This window comes from Helianthus annuus, chromosome 13 (genome assembly GCF_002127325.2).
Source record: "Helianthus annuus cultivar XRQ/B chromosome 13, HanXRQr2.0-SUNRISE, whole genome shotgun sequence".
NCBI lineage: Eukaryota > Viridiplantae > Streptophyta > Magnoliopsida > Asterales > Asteraceae > Helianthus > Helianthus annuus.
This window is the reverse complement of record NC_035445.2, coordinates 19,546,255-19,560,517: the sequence shown is the minus strand read 5'-3', so window position 1 is coordinate 19,560,517 and position 14,263 is coordinate 19,546,255. Positions and strand designations below refer to the sequence as shown.

The 14,263-nt window shown below is 37.1% G+C and overlaps 1 long non-coding RNA gene and 1 other non-coding gene across 3 annotated transcripts; both read left to right on the top strand.

Moving 5' to 3' along the window:
• The first annotated feature begins 765 nt into the window (after positions 1-765).
• Positions 766-872, top strand: LOC118486136. The gene has a single exon (XR_004877992.1). It is a non-coding gene; the product is annotated as a small nucleolar RNA R71 (small nucleolar RNA).
• Positions 873-3,717: 2,845 nt separating this feature from the next.
• LOC110902443 lies at positions 3,718-5,704 on the top strand. 2 transcript variants are annotated; one of them, XR_002571114.2, is made up of 4 exons: positions 3,727-4,027; positions 4,709-4,815; positions 5,002-5,125; positions 5,505-5,704. It is a non-coding gene; the product is annotated as an uncharacterized LOC110902443 (long non-coding RNA). The 2 variants fall into 2 exon arrangements; XR_004876045.1 differs by having other exon boundaries at positions 3,718-4,027; positions 4,709-5,125.
• The last annotated feature ends 8,559 nt before the right edge of the window (positions 5,705-14,263 follow it).

The window sequence follows — 14,263 nt, the reverse complement described above, 5'->3', positions numbered from 1 at the left end:
GAACTTGCGCCTTTGGGTTTGTTTCGGTATTACTTGGTAACGCGCCTTGCGGTCTCTCGGAGAAATTTTGGGCTAGTTGATTTATTTGTTTTTCGATGTTTTGTATACTAGCTTGTTGATTTCTAAAATTTGATTCTAATTGTAGAAACCTATCCGATTTTTCTTTTCAGTGTCGGAGATGAGATGAGATACAGTATCTTCAAGCCTTTCTCGTCCACCTTGTTGTTGAGGGAAATTTTGTGACTCATTTCTTGGTGTTGAAAGTTTGTTCGTTGATTTAGGCTTTGTTGGTTACTACTATTGCCGGGTTCTCTCCAACCAAGGTTAGGGTGGTTACGCCATCCTTGGTTGTAGGTACCCGTTGGAGGACCCGACGGCCTAGGTCTATTATCAATGTAGTTTACCGATTCTGGTTGATCGTCTGTTTCTTTCATACAACTCCAACTTTCATGTGGCCCACCACATCCTTCACAAGCCATAACCGAGACTGTTTTTGCCATTTCTAACTTTTTAATTTTTGAAGAAAGGGCCTCGATTTTGGCTTGTAAAGAAGTGCTTTCATCAACCTTATGGGCGCCCGGGGCAATAGATTTATTACCTCGGGGAGTGTGCCATTGAAAATTGTTTTGAGCAATTTCCTCATTTTGATTGTATATTTCATGTGGGCGGCGGTTACCTAAAAGTCCCCCGGAGCTAGAGTCAAGTGTTTGTCTTGTGTGTGGCAACAACCCATTATAGAAAGTGGATACTTGTTTCCATATCACAAGACCGTGATGAGGACACTTTCGGAATAGCTCCTTGAACCTTTACCAAGTTTCATATAAGGATTCCCCGTCCTCTTGTGAATATGTATTAATTTCAGTCATTAATTTAGCCGTTTTAGCGGGAGGGAAATACTTATATAGAAATTTTTGGGCTAGTTCATCCCAAGTGTTTACCGATCCAACTGGGAGGGCGGTAAGCCAAGCTTTTGCTCGGTCTTTTAGTGAAAAAGGAAACATTCGGAGGCGGATGGCGTCATTTGAAGCTCCATTGATCCGAAAGGTATCACATATTTCAAAGAAATTAGTAATATGTAGATGGGGATCCTCGTCCGCAAGCCCATGGAAGGTTGCTGAGTTTTGAAGCATTTGTATCAAATGTGGCCAAAGTTCGAAGTTATTGGCTTCGACATTCGGTGCATTGATAGCGGCGCCGAGATTACCTACGGTGGGTCGTAGATAATCCATGAGGGTACGTTGGTCCGCCATTGGAAGTGGTTCCCCCGAAACTTTCTCTTGGTTTTTAGCTTTAAGTCTTTTTCTGAGAAAGCGTTCGGGTTCTTCTAGAGGTTCTTTTATGTCTTTATTAGAACTGGAGCTCATACACTACGTAGAGGTGACGTCTGGTTCCAAGTCCTTCTACAAAAATAAAAAAGAATGTTGGTCAGAAAGTTCACCACGGCCCCGTGCTCAGTGAACACGGCCCGTGGTCGGAGTTACAGTGATAGTTTTCCGGATCCCTGTTACTGGAAAGTTGGACACGGCCCCGTGTTGCACCAACATGGCCCCGTGGTCAGCCTTTTTTAACTCGGAAAATTAAAAACTGCCAGTAACACTGCTGGGCACGGCCCGTGTCCGACCAGGCACGGCCCGTGCTGAGCTCTGCAGAAGCTGAAAAAATTAAGAAAATCCTAAAAAAATAAAAAGAAAATAAAAAAAATGATTAGGCCGTTGATTCCTAACTTTCTTAAAATCCTTGTGTCCCCGGCAACGGCGCCAAAAACTTGATGCGTGTTAGTGTATATATGTTTTAGATGTATATTTTAAGCCCTTTTTACACTTTTAGCCAAGTTTTAAATTTATAAAACACGATATTTACTAACACTAAACACATATATGGGCAAGTGCACCCATCGTGGACGTAGTATAGTGTTGGTAAGATACCGAGGTCGTCCAAGGATACAAGAGCTTTTAGTACCGGTTTATCCTCAACGTCTAATCAAATCAAAATGTTAGAAAAATTTTTAAACTAAGAAAATAAAATTAACTAAAATGCTGAAAATAAAAATAAAAATAAAAACAGATAGACAAGATGAATCACTTGGATCCAACTCGTGTGTTAGTGTAACCTTTGATTATTTTCGCACTTTTGCACTTATTTAAGAAATTATCTTAGTTATTGTAGTAGGCCCCTCTTTTGAAGGTGACGTTGAGTCAGCAAGGATACAATCCTAAAGGGTCGGATTATTGAAAGACAATTAATTAAGTTATTAATGCTTAATGTGGTAGGCCCATCTTTTGAAGGCGACGTTACCCTCGGCTAAGTAGTCTGAGTCAGTAGGGATACAGTCCTAAGTAGCCGGGTTAAAGTTTTAATAGTAGTTTAACTTATGAGGGGATCAAAGAGTTTGGACCCCCGCCATCCAATACCTTTGGGTATTAAAGGAGGTCCTACGAAATTTGACCCAGGTCCTTTGCAGGATCTATACACTGAACAATGGCAAGACTCTTACCAAACCGTTCCCTTAACCCCCGACCAGGTAGCCAACATACCTCCATATAGACCGTGGAGATATGAATGGTGAAATTTTTTTATTTTATATAGACAGTAAAATAATGCCAAGACACCACGGACAAACGATAAGGAAGAATCACCTTCAACATAAGAAACTAGTAATTAAAGTCATTAATACAAAACCAATTAAAAAGTGCAAAAGATTAAAAATAAAAAGTATTACACTAAACACTTGTCTTCACCAAGTGATGTAAGAGACTTAGGCAAACATGGCCTTTGATTGTCAAGAACACTTACGATCAATCTTGGATCCCGAGACGACTCACACACTCTATGATGGACAATGGATGATGGTGGTGGATGATGGTGCTATGGTGGTGGTGGGTGGTGGGTGAAGTGTGAGAGAGGTGGTGTGCCAAGGGATGAGTTGAAATGGCTCCAAGCACTCCTATTTATAGGCTGAACAGAAGCTTGGGCACGACCCCGTGCCCACTGGGCACGGCCCCGTGTCCATCTGACACTCTCTCTCTTCATTAATTGTAATTCGCAATTACAATAAATGCGCCTACAGCAACCTGACCACGCCCCTGTGTCCGCTGGGCACAGCCCCGTGGTGGGCAATAGAAGCTTCTATAGGTTTGTCTTTTCTGCTGCTTCTTGGGCACGGCCCCGTGCTCGCTGAGCACGGGGCTTGTTCAGTCTTCTGGCTTCTCTGTTTTGCTTGGGGAGATGCTGTCGGGGAGTCGGGCATATCACTTTTCTTCCTTTTCTTGTATTTATGTTAGATGTTGCTGTCTTTTTGCTTCTTTTGTTATTTTGAGCTCATTTAATCCTGAAAACACAAAAGTAGGACAAAATCATACTTTTTCCAACATTAGTACTAAAAAAGGTTAGTTTTAAGCCACAATTGATGTAATTTATATGTTGCATTTTGTGCACATCAACAAGTAAGCACAGTGCAGTGAAGTGATAAATCAAGATTGCTGCAGATTTTCCCGGGTGCCACAATATCCCCATTTGTTCTCTTTTTTCTTCTACCTCATTTTTTCTTACTGTATATATAGTAATATTGTTCAAGATTTGTCAGATTAGTGTGTATGGTTAATTGGTTAAGTGTTTGTCCTGATTCCACTTCAAATCAGGTTCGATCCATGCCTCTTTTATTTTTGGCCCGTTTTTTCCTTGTGGGCCCACACCTACATCGATCCATGCCTCTTTTATTTTTGACCCGTTTTTTCTTGTGAGCCCACACCCACATTTTCTCCCAGGCGTGTTATGTTCTTGTGAAAACCTTTTGCCACGCATCAAAACCCACCGCCCCTTCCCACTTCACCATTTTCTTCTGATTTTCCACAGATAAATGACACTTTAATCTTCACTGGCCGTTTTGTTACGATACATCGCAACAACATAAATGGTGGTTTCGCAGCGGCGATGACAACGTCGGGAAGAATCGACGGCGGTTTTGGGGTACCGTCTATGGCGGCGACGCAAAGATTCAACTTTTGTAGACGACATTTTTTTGTAAAAGGTGATATATCGTTGTAGATGGTTTGCAGGTCTAGAAAGGCATCTTGATTATGTTATAACGCTGAGTACTTTTCAGTTTTTCATCGGTTTCTTGGAACTTTTTCACTTGGGTCTAATAGATTTGTGATTTTGTCTGATTTTGGGTTCTTCAAGTTTGTTGCAAAGTTTGAGTCTTTGATATGGAAATTTGTGTTAGAATCTTGATTGTGCTATATTGTGAATAACCTTAGGTTATAGAACAATAACAGTGTTTGACTATTTCAAATTGCCTGCTTAAAATTATGTCTTAATCACAAACAATCTTTTTGCAGATGATATGTTATTTGCAAATGAACATGCTTGATTACATGTGTTTATTAAAAAGAAACTAAAAGCCCTAATTTGTATGCACCCTTTTAAGGAAATTTTGGTATTAGATTTGTTAAATGTGGACTTGGCTTCTTAGGAAAAAAAACCCTAATTTGTATGCATTTTGTTTAGTAATTTTGTTCCAAATAAAATTTCTGAGTTCTTTTTTTGTTTCTTTAACATGAGTTTTATTGTTGCTATGTCGCCGATTGGGTTAACCTTTAGCGGATTTTGGTTTATTGGTTTGTTGGCTTCAAATGAGGTGCTAATTTTAGGTTTTGGGTGATATTTATTCTATTTCTTCGATGTGAATTGAAGTTATAATTTCATGAAGGATTTGGAGAGTCAGCCGGCGCCTCGGGTGATCTTGCAGTAACAACTTAACAAAGTTTAGGCTTCACTTGCATTGATCTTGCAGCTGCAAATTGATTGTGGTTTTAGGTTTGTAATAATTAGTTATAGTTTTATGTAATAAGTTAATGTGTGGTAAAAGAGCATGAAAAATATATTTTTGGAAAACGTGTTATAGCATTAGTATACTTCAAACTTTATTAAAGCCACTCATAAGACGGACTGACGTTTTTATCTATATTTTGATATTCCGTATTGTTAAAACCCTGGGCATAGGCTAATTGCAGGTGACTTGACAGTAGTTGCAGAAATAAACCCGGGGCTTATGTATCCTAAAGCCATGGTAATTCAAAAACAACAAGGTTACCAAGCCTAACCTAGGTCTTCACTTAATCAGCCGGTAAGTATTCTTTTATGTGTCTTATAGGTTCTATAGTTTTTTAATTAGTAAAGGACTAATTATATCTATAATTTTCTAAATTAGTACATGGTAGTTGTATTGATATGTTAACTGTTTGTTTTTTATTGGGCGGCTATTGCGTATGTTTGAGTGGATTTGTGTTTCATTTTATTGCTAACGGGTCAAAAGTTATTCTCATTCGTATTGTCACATTTTACTTTTTAATACATTATTTTTTTCAGAAAAGTGAATATAAAACGTTTGAACTATAACGTTTAATAACTAAAAAGGAAACACGCCTAATGGATGGGTTAGCCAGGTTACGTCTGAACTATATTCAATGTATAAAATCTCTCTTAAATTGCCTTTACATGTGCAGGTAGCCCAAGTTTGCCCCAGTTTGACCCGTACAAAAATATCCCCTCATACTCAATTATCTCACTCGCAAAAAGTATTGATCAGTGCTTGCGCGTTTGTTCATGTTATGGAAATATATATAGGAAACTAACTTTGTTCGTGTTTTGTATTGGTTTATTTAGTTTTTGATGGCTTCAATCTATTTGAATCTATTTGCTTAAATACTCATGGTTGTTTTGTCTTAGTTAAACCCGAGCGCAACGCAACGCACGCGGGGTATAAACCTAGTTTAAATAAGATAATACTATGTCAATATATGGAATATTGGGTTAGGATCAAATACAAAGGATCCTAATTGTAAGAAGGGTACAAAGACTCCTTAAAAAAACCCACTATACAAAAAAAAAAATAATAAAAATAAACATCCACCACCACCCAAAAACCTAAACCCCCACCCCCACCCACCCCCTCCCCCATCTAGGGCTGTTCACGAGCCGAGCCGAACCGAGTGGACCTTTGCTCGTGCTTGGCTTGTTTACAAACCGAACCGAGCGGAGCGGCTCATTTATAACCCATCCTCAAATCAATCGAGCATTTTTCGAGCAATAAAAATTCCGAGCGAGCGTCGAGCGAAACTCGAGCGATCTGAACAACCGTGTCGGCCGATTTAAATTTACTGAGAGAGATAGTTACAATATTGGGTCTCAAGTTTTTATGTCTTTAAAAATATGCACATTTAATGGCACAATATTTTTCTTATTGATAACAATGTTGTGGCCGACGAGGCGATGATCATATTGCACGAACAATTACGTTGGGAACAGGAGACGATCGACTTAGGGTAACGACATGAAACATTGAGGCGATGAACAAAATATCTTTTATAAGTTTAGGGTTTAACTTTTAGTTTTAATATTATTTTTTTTATTGGCGTGGTTGGGCTAGTACGTATAGATATAGTTGTAAATTTGTATATCGTTGACCAAAATCTAATAGAGTGGTACATATAAAATTATAAATTTAATTTATATTTAAGTATATATGTATGTGAAAGTGTGTACATATATAGGTGTGTGTATTATGTATAATTTATATTTGTGTATATGTGTGTGTATACATGTTTATATATGTATGTTTATAGGTATATCCATATGTATACTAATTAAGATAATAATTCAAGCCGAACCGAGCCGAGCGGATCTTTGCTCATGCTTGGCTCGTTTACAAACCGAACCGAGTAGAGCGGCTCGTTTACAACCGAGCGTTGTAAAATAACTTGACCCATGGAATATTGGACACTTATCACTCTATAAATCTTTCTTACACTTCTTACAAACCGAACCGAGCATAGGGGCTAGGTTTTTTGGTGGTGGTGGGGTGGTGGTGGGTGTTTAGGTTTTGGGTGGTGATATAGTGGGTTTAATTTTAGATTATTGGACACTTATCACTCTATAAATCTTTCTTACACTTGTTAGGAGATTTGTAAAATAACTTCACCCATGGAATATTATACATGGATTTTGACCATATCCGATATATGGATATTAATAACATGGGTTTTTACAGAAAATACTAACGAAAACAACAATGGCAGACGCAAACAACGGCTTGACACACGAATCATCATCCGACCATCAGCCATGCTCACACCACCGATGAACAATCACAAGTCTACACACCACCATATGCACGCCGGAAACCTTCAGGCACACGCCACACACTCTTGACGCACGTAGCTTCCACCGGTAATCCGCAACCCACACACAATCTGAGAAAAGCCACAAGCCACCTGCAACCAACACAAACCCCGCACTCCTCCGTACACACGCCGCGCATACACCACACACGCCAAACTTCAGCTCAGTTCTTCACAATAAGTTTTAGCACCTGCTATAAATGGCGAATAGATCTAAGTATAACTTTCATCCCTTTCACTACTCTCTCTCTCTCTACTTTGTTCTGTACAATTTTCCGGCAATGGTTCGACTCTCTGATGAACCCGAAACACACCAAAATAACACCTTCACTGCCTATCTCCACCTTGTCAGTAACTTCTGAGTTCGTCCTTACGTTTGGAAACCTCATATAGCTAGCTCGAACTAGTTTTGGGTCAACTTGCTCGTTTTCCCGGCGACCTTTGAAGCTTCGATCGAGTTCCATTTTTCTTAAGAAAGGTAATCAAATGTATGACTACGTACTTATAGATACTAGAATCTCAATTTTATAGTACAATGCAAATATGCCGGCAACTGTTAAAAGCTATGAAGATGATGAAGCGAAAATATATAATATATTTGCTTAAATTGTGTTTATGATGTCTTAGAATTAAGTATATAAATATAATAACAGATATACACCTGGTTGGTTAAAGTCTTTAGACATGGTTTAAGTAATTTTCTTAATAAAATCTTTTTATTAGCTTAGTCTTATTATTTAAACATAGCCAGTATTTTTCTCTAAGTAACATATAAGTAGAGCTATAAAATTTTACTTTGTAATTACAAATAATACGTAATTGATTTTTTTTTTCTAATTTAGTTCATGTTTATTATTAGAACTTCAAAATCTGTATTAATAACTGATTTATACAAGCTACATACATGTTACCGAATTAATTATCTCATACTTAAATATTATTAGTAACTTCATAAATGTATAAATCCAAATGTAAATATGATATATTAAAAACAAGGTTATAATCCCGTGTATTACACGGGTTAAGTAAATAAAATATCAAATAGTTAATAACGAAGATTTAACAATTATAAAACGATATTTTAAGACACTTTTTTAACAACCCAACAAAATTTTGTTTTATGTATGATCAAAACTTGTGATGCCACACCCTTTTTCAGTCTATCTCTTTCTTTATATATCCATGTATAGAGATGGGAATGGTGTGTGAATTTTAACACCCCATTAAGGCTTATTAAATTGGAATTAGTATAATGAGTGATGGATTAAAATTAATAAAAATGTCATTTCAGCTTTGGCATGGGATATATAGGATTTATTTGACGTAATTTAGTAGTATGTTATTGTGACATTTGCCATTCAAAAACATTAATAAAGAGAAAGGGAATCAACAAAGTTAGAATAGAATGAATTAAACAAAAGGAAAGAAACTAAAAATAAAAAATTAGAAGAAAAAATTAATTGAAAATTGATTTTTTTGAAACCGTTGAAAAAAACATTTATTTGTTCAAATTATAAAGTTTGTTTTTTCCCACCCACCGAATTCATATTTTATTTTATTAGATTAAGTTTTTTAATTGATTAATTTATCTTTAACAAAAGATATAATCATACTCAAATAATATTTAAAAAAAATTTATCAAATTGAGACCACCTTATAGAGCGACATGTGTCCCTCAAATGGTTTCTTTTATTATATAGTATAGATTATAGCGAATATGTATCTTATGAAGATTTATGAAACTTATGAAATCTAATGGATTTATCTAATACTTTGTAAGTTTATTATTAAAATACTAAGTAATTATACAATTATTTATATGAAACCCCAGTTGCCAGGCATATAGTTCAACCGAACATAAGTCAAATATCGTTCTAAATAGAGAATATACGTCGTAGGTAGATAACTACAAAAGCTCCTGAACAAGTTAACATCGCCTTGGAAAATGTATAAGGTGCGGATTCTTTCCTTTGCTATCTGTATAGTATAGGTTTTTAACGTTGTTTGTTAATCTTCATTTCAAGCTATTATCTCGTATTATCGTTCTACTAAGTTGCTCTCGTTTGATTCGTATCTATTACATTCACCTGTCTTAATTGCTGCTGACTCTGAATACAGTTTTAGAACCATATTATATGCGAATAGGCGCTCTCTTAAGCACCAACAATCTTGTTTAAGACCAAGGAACAAAAGGGGTAGATCTATCGGGTACGGGTGAGTCACTCATGGGTTCTTGTGTGGCCGCATGGAGTGCTTTTTGTAACGCCCTGCTTTTTCCTAACCTTCCTTATTTAGGAAGCGTGTCTTGTATTTCTACTTTTGGAAAGTTGTTCCTCTTGTAATCGTATCCTATTTCGAATCATTGTAAATCCGAGACTTGATTATAATAAAATTGTTCATTTATCTGAAATATAGATCGTTTATACATGTTTATACATTGATACATACATTCATTTGACATATGATTCATAATTCTCATAAACGTAAGCTTAACTCGCAAACAACTATCGTGTATTCGTAACTTTAACTTTCCATACATTCCAACGCTTGGTCAATCGATTATAAGACTAAGTTACATGTTTTTCACTTGATTAATACCTGAATATAAATCATACATACTTGTTACAATTGATATGTTACACACACTTATTTTATCACATATTTTGGTAATTACGACATGTTCCATTTACATTTTAGGCCTTGTTACATGTTAGACACATAATAAACATCTTGTAACACATTAACACATTACAAATAACCATCTAATATGTTACAAAAAAAAATAAATAAATAAATAAAAAGATTACAAGTTGCCAACAACAGCGATCGGAACAGTTAGGGGGTGTTTAATTCTTTTTGGAATTGTTATCTCCCAACCACTTGTAATTAAGACCCAACCAACTTAACCTTAATTGCTCCACTATAAATACAACCCTTTCCTAACCATTTTACCATTTACAACTCTCAAAACACTCTCTAAAACACACCTAAACTCAACTGAGTTTCAGCAAGTTCCAGCTGAAAGTTTCAGCCATTTTAAGTGAGTTTAGCTCACTTCTTCTATTTCTTTCTTGTTTATTCTTCTAAGACACTTGGATAACCTCTAGAAAGGTTTTCACAAGTTTGCTTGGGCAAACTAAGGTGAAACCTCACCATTATTTAGGTCCAAAGTGCACTTTAAATTCTGCTTGTTTTTATCTTTTTATATGTTCATGTTTTTTGATAGAAACTTGGTGGAATCTTGTTCCCACGATGCTCATAACTTAGTCTATGGTTGTGGGTTTGTGTTAGGGTGATTTCCATCAAAGTTTTGAGTTCAAACACCCATTTTATTTCTGTTCATATATGATAATCGAATGATGAAAACAAGCACAAGTCATCATCTTCCATATGATGAACTTGTTACTAAGTCCTACTCCTCCATTTGAACTTTGTATATGAACACTCTTGTGACTTACTAGAAACAAAGTACCTTAGCCCCGTCTAGCCCTCCTCACTTAGTTCATTCTTTTCATGATGTGTGGGCACACCCGGGTTGTAGTGTACTTGGTCACTTGAGCCTTGTTTGAATGTATTTATTTTCTTGTTATTCATGACCCTCCGAACCATCTTCATGATGGTTTGTGTAGTGGTGAATCATATAATGAGGTTTTAACCTCCATGCTTGACAATACATGATACTACATGATATTCTTGAATGGACTTAGTTTAGGTTTGTAACACCTCGTGTTCCGAAAGTCAAAGTCAAAGTCAAGATTGAAGTCAAAGGGAGACAAGATTGCTAAACGTGATCTGTCACTCCTGGCTCAATTCCTGTTTTGACTTCTTTGACTCGTAGATAGTCTATTCTATGCTTAACGTTAGTTGTATTATGTGGAGTACTTATTAATAATCGAGGTTTATTCGATATTTATTGCATATTTGATCGCTTATCGCCTATCGCAACTGCTCTCGCAACTCGAATTACGCGTTCTGGATATTGTTTTACGTGTGTGTGCCTTTTATGTGTTGCTTGTGCATGTTTATTTATGTTTATGTCGTGGTGTTTAATCGAAACGCAATCGAACTCAAATCGCAATCGAATCGCAAACGCTAAACGCAAGTTAATTAAGGATGATTGTATGTTGATATAGTAGTTGGGATTAAAATTAATTTGAATAGGAAACTCTATCTCATCGCAGCGCTCAACACGTGAATCGAAATCGCTAAACTCATCGCGCCGTGCCCTCCAATCGAGTGGCCAGCCGATCGAGCTGCCACCCGATCGGGCTGCCATCCGATTGGGCTACCACCCGACCAGGGTAGCCACTCGATCGACCAGCCTCTCTTTCCCCTTTCCTTTTATGGAAACCCTATAAATACCCCTGTTTACATCACTAACTTACCATTTCTGCACATCTCGTCCGACCAGCGCTTCTTGCCCACTTTTCTTCAGATTTCTCGTGATTCTTGTAAGTTTTCCACCTAAATCTTGTACTTTCTTGATCTACACGCACTCCTACACCTTTCTATCTTTTGAATCCTAACTTTTAACCGTAATATCACTAGATTTGAGGTGTTCTAGGATGATGTCATCATGGTGTCCTTAGGAACTTCATGTTTTGACTTCAATCCACCAAGAACAACTTAGATCTGAATGATTTCCACACAAATAAACAAAGATCTTTAATAGATCTGAACATATTCATGGTGAAAAGGATTGAAAGATGGTTTTTCAACTTTCTTTCAACTCTTTTACACTCGGTGCACTCAAAACCGATAGAATCGGAGCTTGTTCTGATCTTCTACTCTTTCTTGTGGATGCGTTGGTTAAAAATCTGGATTCTATCCACGAGATTACCGATTTGGGGTTAAACATGAAACACCGTCTCGAACAGTTAACTGGTCGGATTTGGGTGATTCCTGTCCGATCAGGTTACTAAGTCTTGACGAGGTTTCTGTTGTTTAATACGTTATCAAATCATCTCGATAAAACGACATAATATCAAAATGACCAAGGAAGAAGACGACCAGGACACCAGAACGGAGTGCCGCCCGATCGGACTGCTGTCCGATCGGATTGTCACCCGATCGGGTTGCCACCCGATTGGCTTGCACCTTGGCCCCACAATTAACTTTTATTTCAAACTTCAAGAGTTCTGAACACCGAACGGATTACCACCCGATCGGGTTGCCACCCGATCCACCGACCATCCGACCCTGTGATGTTTTGAACTCAACACTTAAATGATTTTCAACTGGTTCAATACGAATGGATTGTCACCCGATTGGACTACAATCCGATCAAATGACAAACTGATGTGAACTTGTTCTCACTGAAGTGTACAACCAATCGGGCTGTCGTCCGGTCGAACGGTCGATCGATCGACCTGAAAGATAGATATACTTCTATGTTTTCAAAATGCTATAACGAAAACTTCAAAAGTCAAACCATCATACACAAACACATCCTTCCCAAACGAAGTAACAATCCACTCGAAAGGTCACCCGATCGGATGACCATCCGAGCAGATTGTCACCCGAATGACCGGCCACCCGATCGGATTGCCATCCGATCGGATTGCTGTTCGACCCACTTACACTTTGCTCCGTTTTACGCACCACTTATCGTTATGCTATCGTTCTGATCAGGCTAACTTTACTCTCTAGCGCTCCCTTCAATCCATCAATTGCTGTGAGTATACTCGATCCCTTTTTGCTTTATGCACTTTTGGGTGTTACATACGTTACTTATTCTAAATCACATCGAACACACTACGCAATACTTTAAACACTAACTGATTACCGCATGTTATACGTAACTTAATGAATGCTTGTTTGTTATGTTTACACATGGAATGCTGTCTACCTACCTTAGCAACGATAGTACTATTTGTTTAGACTTAGCACCTGTTCACTCAGGGGTTGTTAAGGACAATTTGTTACATGGCTCACAGTGGTGAGTGTGTATTACGAACTGCCTTGGGCAGTCAACCCACAGTCATTGGTATCGATAGGTTCATGTCGATAACTAACATGCCTCATTTTACACTGTGTACGTGCTGGTTATGCGTAACGATTTCGAACTCTATAATATCTATTAAACTTGTATGCTCACCTTTACACTATGTGTATTGACTTTTACTTTAACTTATGTGACTGGTGCTTAGGATGCATATATGCTTCGCTTGCTGTGAAATCGAGGCTAGGAAACGTCTAGAAACAAATAAACAATTGTCTGTATTTTGAAATCTGAGTTGTCGGAACAAAACAATTTGACTAGATCTTGTCTGTAATAATTATGTTATCTTTTATGACATGGTATGGGACATATTGCTTTTAAATAATTGGTAATTATAGTTGTTATGGAAACTTTTGGACAATCTGTTTCGCTCAGTGCCGCGCCCCGATGATTCCACCATAGGTTGGGGTGTGACAAGGTTATTATTATTATTAGAACTATATAGGTATATACACTATACAAAACATGGCTGAATTTGTGATGATAATCAAGTTATGATTATTCGTGATAAACCTAAGCTAACATATCTAAGATTCTAAGATACTTGTTATGATTACAATGGGAAATTTGGGATCGATGAAACCACTTAATATGGTGTCACAAACGAGCTCTTAGAACTAGATATTATTTTCGTATACATAATTTTGATACTTTAAATTCCAAGTCCAAATCTTCCATTCTTATTCCATAAACTTACACACCTTGTTTCCCATGTAGGGTTATAACTAAATAAGTATATACACTATACAAAACATGGCTGAATTTGTGATGATAATCAAGTTATGATTATTCTTCATAAACCTAAGCTAACATATCTTAGATTCTAAGATACTTGTTATGATTACAATGGGAAATTTGGGACCGATGAAACCACTTACTATGGTGTCATAAACGAGCTCTTAGAACTAGATATTATTTTCGTATATATACTTTTGATACTTAAAATTCCAAGTCCGAATCTTCCATTCTTATTCCATAAACTTACACACCTTGTTTCCCATGTAGGGTGACTTAGTGATTCTAACCTCAACAAACAACTCTTCACGGGATTATCAAGTTAGAAGCTTGGAAAACCGTGAGTACA